Consider the following 10,148-nt stretch of genomic DNA (forward strand, 5'->3'; position numbering starts at 1 on the left):
AAGGCATCCAACAATGCCACCCCCTGGAACCGGCCCTGATGGTTAGGATTGGCCCACTTGTCAAAGAAAGGAAGCAGGACATCTCTCTTCTGAGCATGATGCTTATGCAGTTCATTTGATTCAGTGGGTAACGTTGATTTCGAAGACCTGGAATTGAGTTTTGTTTTTTCCAGCCAGGGATTCACCTGAAGACGAACCAAACTAACCATTGGTACAAATCCATGCATCACTTTCTTCTGAGAGGAACGTTCCCTGTGATCAGTAGGCTAAAGAATAAAGAAGCAGTTGCATTTCGAGGCAGGGGAAGTTGAATGATATATATCTTAATTCTGTGTTTCAATATGATTTTTTTGTATTTAAATAAAACTTGGAATGATGGGAATTGTAGTCCAACACATCTGGGGAACACCAGGTCAGGGAAAGTTCCCTTAATTCATATGGCTGGTAAGATGATGAACGTGTTAAGGGTGTGTGTGTCGATGTACCTACCCTTTAGCTGGGAAATTTTTTATCTGTTTTTAAATCATAGGAGCAGAGGAAATTCCTTATATTGAAGCAGATCTTTCGCTTATCTAGCCCAGGGAAAGGCAACCAGGTGCCTTCCAGATATTTTGGAGTACAGCTCCCATATTCCCTTACCACTAGTTATGTTAACTAGGGCCGATGGAAGTTGTGCAACACACCTGGAAGATGCCATAGCATCGACTCCTGATCTAGCCCATGGCTGCCGTCTCTGATGAACTGCTAGGAGTTCTCCGGGGGTCTTTGGCAGAAATCCCTCCTAGCCCAGTTCCTTAAAAGATCCCTTTTGGTCAAGAACGGGAGATTCTGGGGATTGAAGGATTGGCCCTGTGCAAAGGAAGCAGAGTCCTGGCCCTTCCCCAGTCGTCTTTGATCCTTTCAGTTGGGCATGTGCAGCTGGCGCTAGGCACCTTCCTGTGACTCAGCAGACCAGGCAGAGGAGGATGCCGCAATTAAAGTCTAAATCCCAGCACTTTCACACGGCTTGCTGGTGCTTGGGCCTCTGGCAGGCTCATGGTCTGTCTTTAAGTGGTGTGTGTGTGTGTGTGTGTGTTGGTGTTGTGTGGGCAGGTGAGAGTTAGACTGGGTGGCTCTGTTTTCCTTGAAGGAAAATACATTTCTCAAAGAACCCCACCTGGGACAGAAGGCTTTGATGACTAACAGAGAAGCATATTATTCTGAGCTGGGAGCAGAGGAGCTCTTGCTGGATATTTTTATTACAATGACTGGGGTGAGGCACTTCTTCCTTTGGTTCTGCAGTGACCACCTTGCTTCTTTTGGCCAGCAGAAGGAATAAAGCTCTCCCAGCACTGGTAAAGGAGTTATTGGTTGGCTTAAGGCAGGAATGAGCCACATATGACCTGTGAGGCTCCCCATGTAGTCTGTTATTGGAGCTCTAACCCCCCACCCCACCCAATCCTTCACCTGCTACCCAGGACATGCAAGGAGCAAAATTGGGCTCCTGCCACTCTGCTGATCAGCTGCTTGGCAGGCTGGCAGGAACCCGATTCTGCTGGGAAACCAATGCACAAGGAGGGCTTTTTCTCATGTGCCTTTTTCTAGTGTGTGTGTGTTTATGTGTATATGTGTGCATGAGTGTGGGTAGAAGCATGTGCATATGTGTGCATATGGTGATGGCAGAGGTGCAGCCCTCAGGAGTTCCAGGGGGTTGAAATCAGCTCCCATCTTTGCCACCTTAAGAGGAGACACATTAGTCTATGACAACCTTCCTCAGCTTGGCCCCCTTCAGATGTGCAGGACTACAACCCCATCATCCATAGCCAGCATGGCTGTACTAGTTGGGAACAATGGGATTTGTAGTCCAACACATCTGTGGGTACCAGGTTGGGGAAGGGTGGTCAATAGCAACAAGAAGATAAAGGTGGCAATGAATACAGCAGAAAGGGCTCCTTCCTTGCTTATGTGGCATGAGCTTTCCAATGCAATATGGAATCCTGCTCCTTCTCACTTCCTCATATGTTTACTGTATTCATAGAGATGATGTGACAGAGCCATAGGCAAAGTGATTTTTAACACACACTGCCTGGAATTAACAGCAACTGATGTGCTCTCAGTTTTTTCCTCAGTTGCCTCACCCCATTCACTGGGCCCTCTCTACCATTAAGCAGAGTGAGGCTTCCACCTTGGGTGGCAGACGCCATGAGGTAGGGAATGTCAGTAAAGTGTCAGAGGGCAGAGCAGTCTGTTCTGGGCCCTGTTGTGTGCATCGCAGTCTGTTCTGGGCCTTCCAAGCTAGCCTACTGCTCTCACGTGCAGTGGAGGATGCTGTCCCAACCCCAGTATTGAAGAAAGACTCAACTGCCCATCTGAGCAGCCATCTTGTTCGTTGCCTCCAGCTGGCCTTGCCTGTTCACTTGGGTCTTGGTATGCATGTGGGATTCCCGAGCACAGGAACATCAAGGACATATTTTAGAGATTTTTATTGTACTATTTAGATTTTTAAAACACACACACACCCCTCCCAGACCAGCTGCTGATTTAAAACCAAAGCTACAACAACTAGATTTCCATGGCCAGGGAGATTGTGCAATGTGGGGGGACGTTCAAACACACTACCTACCTCCAACAGAAGCCTGAAATAGGTACAGTCACAGGAATTCTGTACCGCATGATTGATCTGAAGATGCAGTTCAACCACATACAGTTTTATAAACAAATCATAAAAGCTGATACTGATGAGTGTGATTCGTTGCTTCTGTGGACAACAAAGCTTGAAAAGTCAGAACATGAAGGGCCATGGAACCAGGGGTGGGGGGTGGGGATTGCTTCAGCATTGAGGTTTTGTGGAAGGCAGGGCCGTTTACATCTGACCAGCTTAAAGTGACTTATGCCAATGATGCTTCCTCAAACATCTTTTCACAAGCCAAGCCTTCCCCACGCTGGAACGCGCATGCCTTTCCTTTGTCTTGACATGCAGCGGAGTCCCCTTCATCATAGCATCGTAGCGATTTCTATAGCAACCGCACGTGCCCCACTGCAGGAATGTCAGGTTGTGGCAGATTTGTTGCACGCATGATTGGGAAGTGAGATTTCTGTTGCAGAGGCTCAAACACTCAGGGAGCTGTTCGTGCCAAGCATGCAAGCGGTTCCAGATGAGGAGGTCTTTCCAGAATGCAAAGGGCAAAGGACTAAAAAAAAAAAAAAAAAGGCTCTTTATCAGCCTTCTCCAACTTGTGCCCTCCAGATGCCTTGGATTACAATTTGGACTACAACTTCCATCAGGAGGCTTGGGGTGACGGGAATTGTAGTGCAACACATCTGCAGGGCAGCAAGTCAAGGAAGGTTGCTATATTTTGTTCATCTCATTACTTCTTGCCTTTTCGTTGATTTTATTTTGCCTCCCTTTGCGAAGGCAGGGTGCCAGCCTGCTTGAAGGAGGCAGTGGTAAGACCCACATTGAAAATGCCCTTCTTGAACTCCACCGTATTGGATAATAACTGGCAGTCTCCAATTTTGGGGCAAGGTATTGGAACGTGTGGTGGCCTCTCAACTTCAGGGGTTCCTGGATGAGACAGATTATTTAGTTCCATTTCAATCTGGCTTCAGACCTGTTTATGGAACAGAAACAGCTTTGGTCACCTTGGTGGATGATCTATGCTGGGAACTGGACAGAAGGAGTGTGTCCCTGTTGGTTCTACTGGACCTCTCAGTGGCATTTGATACCATTGACCATGATATCCTTCAGTGCCATCTTGCTGGGATGGGATGGATGCACTGTTCTACAGTGGCTCCATTCCTACCTGGAGGGGTGGACCCAGAAGGTGGTGCTGGGAGACTTCTGTTCAACTCATTGGCCGTTGGTCTGTGGAGTCCCTCAAGGTTCTGTTTTGTCCCCCGTGCTATTTAACATATACATGAAACTGTTGGGAGAGGTTGTCTGAAGTTTTGGGGTGCAGTGCCACCAGTACGCTGATGACACCCAACTCTACTAACCCTTTCCACCCAATTTCAAGGAAGCTGTTTTGGTGCTAAACCAGTGTCTGTCTGCAGTAATGGACTGGATGAGGGAAAACAAATTGAAACTTAATCCAGACAAGACAGAGGTGCTCCTGGTCAGTCAAAAGGAAGATCTGGGAATAGGGATTCAGCTTGTGCTGGATGGGGTTACATGCTTTCTGAAGACACAAGTCCACAGCTTGGGTGTACTTCTAGATTCAGCCCTGATCCTGGATGCCCAGGTTTCAGTGGTGGCCAGGAGTGTATTGGCACAGTTAAAGCTAGTGAGCCAGCTGCACCCATTCCTAGAGATGTCAGATCTGGCCACGGTGACACATGCCATAGTTTTGGGTGACCATACGTCCGGTTTTGCCCGGACATGTCCAGAAACCGGGGGGGGGGAACCGGGACTGGCCGGAAATCCCTGATTTCCCACTTTTGTCCAGGAAAAAAGCTGTTTCTTTTTTAAAAAAAACACCTGTTTAAGGCTCTCCAGGCTTCCATCGGGGCCTATCCTAGGTCGTCGTCACTATGGCGACCAAGGAAAGGCCCCGATAGAAGCCGGGAGAGCCTTAAACCGTGTGTTTCCGAAATGCAGAAACGCCTGGCTTAAGCCACGCCCACCTCATCCATCTGGGCCTCTCCTGTCGACGTTGATAGGAGAGGCCCGGATGGACGAGGTGGGCGTGGCTTAAACCGGGCATTTCCGCTTTTCGGAAACGTGCGGTTTAAGGCTCTCCCAGCTTCTAACGGGGCCTCTCCTTGGTCACCATGGTGACGACGACCAAGGAGAGGCCCCGATAGAAGCTGGCAGAGCCTTAAACCATGCATTTCTGAAATGCAGAAATGCCCCGTTTAAGCCACGCCCACCTCCCAGATGGACACAGTGGGCGTGGCTTAAACCAGGCGTTTCCACGTTTCGGAAACGCACGGTTTTTTTCCAGAAGCGGCAAGGGCGGAGGTGGCAGAACAAGCGAGGCAGAGGCGGTGGAACAAGCGAGGCAGAGCCAGCAGAACAAGCGCTGCTGCTGCGTCTTCTTGTGTCGCCACCGCTTGTGCCGCTGGCCCGCCGCCGCTTGTGCTGCTGGCCTGCTGCTGCCAAGACGCGGCGGGCGTGGGCGACAGAACAAGAGGCAGGGCCGCAAGGTGGCGGCGGGCCAGCAGCAGCTGCAGAAGACGCAGCACCGCAGCGGAACAAGCGGCACGGCGGGGGCATGGCTGGGGCAGAATAAGGCGGGCCCGCCGGCAGCAGCAAGGACAACGTGGCAGGGCAAGGTGGCTGTGGCAAGGCGGGGGCCGGAAGACAGAGGGCTGGCAGCAGCGCAAGGACTGGAAGCGGAAGGAAGAAAGACACTGGCTGGCCGCAGACCAGGCAGCAGCAGGACACGAGGTGCGAAGGGAGGAGGCAGCTGACTGAGCTCCAACATGGGAAAAGGTAGGCCAAGACCACCATCCTCCTTAATTTAATTTTCTGGTATGGGGGGTGAGGTGGGGGGGAGGCTGGGACGTAGGCCATATACAGGAATAGAGCCAATTCTCTGTGCTCCTGTGGAAAACATGACCTATAACAGCAGCAACCACCAGCAAAAACAAACAACCCCACCCATAATCACAAACTAAATGGCCTCCTGGGATACAGTATATCAGTGCAAATGTACATAGGACATTCATGTTAAAAGGGCTCATATACTCTCACCTTATCTATTCAACTTGTATGCAGAACACATCATGCAACGTGCTGGGCTTGACGAATCCAAGGCTGGAGTTAAAATCGCAGGAAGAAACATTAACAATCTCAGATATGCAGATGATACCACTTTGATGGCTGAAAGCGAGGAGGAGCTGAGGAGCCTTATGACAAAGGTGAAAGAAGAAAGTGCAAAAGCTGGGTTGCAGTTAAACCTAAAAAAAACCAAGATTATGGCAACCAGCTTGATTTTAACTGGCAAATAGAGGGAGAAAACGTGGAGGCAGTGACAGACTTTGTATTTCTGGGTGCAAAGATTACTGCAGACGCTGACTGCAGCCAGGAAATCAGAAGACGTTTACTTCTTGGGAGGAGAGCAATGACAAATCTTGATAAAATAGTTAAGAGCAGAGACACCACACTGACAACAAAGGTCCGCATAGTTAAAGCAATGGTATTCCCCGTAGTAACCTATGGCTGCGAGAGCTGGACCATAAGGAAAGCTGAGCGAAGGAAGATAGATGCTTTTGAACTGTGGTGTTGGAGGAAAATGCTGAGAGTGCCGTGGACTGCAAGAAGATCAAACCAGTCCATACTCCAGGAAATAAAGCCAGACTGCTCACTTGAGGGAATGGCATTAAAGGCAAAACTGAAGTATTTTGGCCACATAATGAGAAGACAGGATACCCTGGAGAAGAGGCTGATGCTAGGGAAAGTGGAAGGCAAAAGGAAGAGGGGCCGACCAAGGGCAAGATGGATGGATGATATTCTGGAGGTGACAGACTTGACCTTGGGGAAGCTGGGGGTAGCGACAGCCGACAGAAAGCTCTGGCGTGGGCTGGTCCATGAAGTCACGAAGAGTCGGAAACGACTGAACGAATAAACAACAACAACACATGATAGGGAAAGGTAGGGAGGGGGGAGGCTAGAGCTTGAGAGAGGGGACTTTCTTCAGCCACTTTTGAAATGCCCAAACATTTGATGATGATATTTATTGATTATATTATTTATTTCATTTAAGCTCTCTGGGCAGTTTACAAAAGTTAAAAACAGCAAACATTAAAAAGTATAGAAAATTTAAAAGCCATCAGAAACATAACAATATAAAAACAACAGTTTATTGATAATGATGCTGCTGATAATGATGGAATTAATAATGCTCCTTCTGTTGCTGCTGGTGGTGTTAAAGGATGCTGATGTTAATATTAATAATGCTCCTTCTGTTGCTGGTGGTGGTGTTAAAGGATGCTGATGTTAATATTAATAATGCTCCTTCTGTTGCTGGTGGTGGTGTTAAAGGATGCGGATGCTAATATTAATAATGCTCCATCTGTTGCTGGTGGTGGTGTTACAGGATGCTGATGTTAATATTAATAATGCTCCTTCTGTTGCTGGTGGTGGTGTTAAAGGATGCTGATATTAATATTAATAATGCTCCTTCTGTTGCTGGTGGTGGTGTTAAAGGATGCTGATGCTAATATTAATAATGCTCCTTCTGTTGCTGCTGGTGGTAAAGGATGCTGATGCTAATATTAATAATGTTCCTTCTGTTGCTGGTAGTGGTGATAATGGATGCTGATGCTAATATTAATAACGCTCCTTCTGTTGCTGGTGGTGGTGATAATGGATGCTGATGTTAATATTAATAATGCTCCTTCTGATGCTGCTGGTGGTGTTAAAGGATGCTGATGCTAATATTAATAATGCTCCTTTTGTTGCTGGTGGTGGTGTTAAAGGATGCTGATGTTAATATTAATAACGCTCCTTCTGTTGCTGGTGTTAAAGGATGCTGATGCTAATATTAATAATGCTCCTGTTGCTGGTGGTGGTGTTAAAGGATGCTGATGCTAATATTAATAATGTTCCTTCTGTTGCTGGTAGTGGTGATAATGGATGCCGATGCTAATATTAATAATGCTCCTTCTGTTGCTGGTGGTGGTCATAATATTAATAATGCTCCTTCTGTTGCTGCTGCTGGTGTTAAAGGATGCTGATGCTAATATTAATAATGCTCCTTCTGTTGCTGGTGGTGGTGATAAAGGATGCTGATGCTAGTATTAATAATGCTCCTTCTGTTGCTGGTGATAGTGACCGAGGCCACACCTCCTTGGGGGCTGGACATGTTGAGTTGGCTCCACCTTGGGGGTGGGCATGTTGGGGTGGCCATGCCTCCTGAGGGCTGCCATTTTGTCCTCCTTTTTGGTTTCCAAAATATGGTCACCCTACCGTAGTTACATCCCGATTTAATTACTGTAATGCGCTCTACGTGGGGCTGCCTTTAAAGAGTGTTTGGAAATTTCAGCTGGTTCAAAGAGCTGCAGCCAGAGTGTTGACCAGGGCTAGTTACAGGGAGCATACAACTCCCTTGTTAAAACATCTCCACTGGCTTCTGGCCTGTTTCTGGGCACAATTCAAAGTCCTGGTTATGACCCTATAAAGCTCGGGTCCAGGTTACCTGAAAGACCGTATTCTCCCTTGTGAGCCTGCCCGTGCTTTGAGATCTTCAGGCGAAGCCGTTCTCTTAGTCCCACCACCATCACAAGCATGCCTGGTGGAAATGCAGGAGAGGATCTTCCCTGGAACTCTCTTCCCAGGGAAGCTAGACTGGCTCCCTCCCTGATGTGCTTTCGGAGGCAGGCAAAACCTTTTTTGTTCTGGCAGGCCTTTGGCAAATGATCTGGACCTCTATGCCTAGGACTCTCAAAATTGTCATGTATTTTAAATGTTTTAAATGTTTTAATATTAAAACATATTTAATTATATTTTTAACTTTTGTATATTTCTATTTATAGGTTTTAACTGTATATGTTTTCATTTTATAAAGCTGCCTTGAGGCCCAGCATGGGCAAAAGGCGGGATAATAATAATAATAGTAATAATAATAATAATAATAATAATAATAATAATAATAATTTCTTTGCCACTGTGAGAAAGCAAGGCCTTCTCCTTCTATTCTGAAGGTGAAACAGCTTGAAGAAATAAAAGCAAAAATACTTAAACCAGAAGTTCTCATGCATCCATGAAGGAAAGTGTCTCCCTGAGTCCAAATGGCCTCCTGGAAGTCCAGACCAGAGTCTTAATACACAGGAAACCTCTGTATGTTTATGTCCAAAACATCGCTGATTTGGGGGGCCTCCTTGCCACATCTCCAGGGGGCTGTCTGAATGGCACGATATTGGTGTCATGTCCCCCCAAAACCATGTGCTTTTGCTCCTCCGGGATTGTGCTGGGTAATCCCCAAGCCAAGGAGTGAATGCGGCATTCACGGCCGTCCCTCCATGGCTTTCTCCCTTACCCCCTGTAAAACACAAAAGGCTCCTCTTCAACAGGGAAACTTTTCTCCCCATGTCAGATGTAGTGTGGAGCACAGGGCATACCGGCAGCCATTCAGATTGCCACCCCAGCCCCTCCCCTTCCTGCGGCTTCCTGCGATCAATAGAAGGCCACATTCCACCCAGGAACGGCCCTGGAATGGCTCCCAAGTCGAGGACAGAACCAGGAAACAAAAGCCATGGGTAAGCAATGAGATTACCCTTCATGTAGAGATGCTCTTAAAGATGAAGAGCCAGCAGGGGCCTTGAAGTTGCCCATCAACACTTAGCCCCTGGGCAGCACACTGAGCAGGCACCAAGGCTACCTGGTCGCCATTTCCCCCCCATTATGGAGAAATGGATTGTATTTCTATTTAGATTATAATCATTGTTTCTAAATGTGCACCTACATGTGTTAGCATATGCACATTTTATTCAGCTCTGTGTCCTCTTTTTCGGGCGATGCATAAGTGGCCACCCAACTAGATTGCTAGACTCTCAGTGGATGCATTAAGTCAAGCTACTGGGAGACCCAGCAACCAACATGGGCCTTTTGATCCCAAAACCAACCCTCTGCAGACACGACCAAAAGGATCTCAGAGATTGTATAGATAGTGATGAAATTTCCCCCACTCCCATTCTGTTGTTTTTTCTGCTTTGCGGCTGCTCTGTGTATTTATGTTTCTCACACATCGCCTGGGTAACACTGCCTGACTCATGAAGCTTGGTACATATATTTTAAAAACCAATGAAAAACCCAACAACCCAGAAGCAATGTGCCCAAGCAGAATTGCTTTGTGTGTGCTTGTTTCGCAAGTATTGAACGCTTCTTGGGCTTTCATTTCATTTTGGCTTGGATCACATACAGTGCTCCCCCCCGCCCCACAGCCCCCCCCCTCCCCGGTGCCAAATTATTCCCTGCTGAATTGTACTTCAGGGATAGAAATATTCAGGGAGCAGGGAAGCAAATTTGATAGCTGCAGTCCATCCGTTGTTCGTGGGGCTAGGGAGCTCTGTGGGAGTAGAAATAGGAGTGGATTTCATCTGCAACCTTGTCATAATTTTAGGCATGTATGATTCCCAGCCAACTGGAAGATGTGAAGGAACGGTTTTGCAATCCGCAACGGCTTAGACAGAATTAGCTTTTGACTGGGGGGGGGGGGGGGGAAACG

The sequence above is a fragment of the Elgaria multicarinata genome, chromosome 3, assembly GCF_023053635.1.
Source record: "Elgaria multicarinata webbii isolate HBS135686 ecotype San Diego chromosome 3, rElgMul1.1.pri, whole genome shotgun sequence".
Classification (NCBI taxonomy): Eukaryota; Metazoa; Chordata; class Lepidosauria; order Squamata; family Anguidae; genus Elgaria; species Elgaria multicarinata.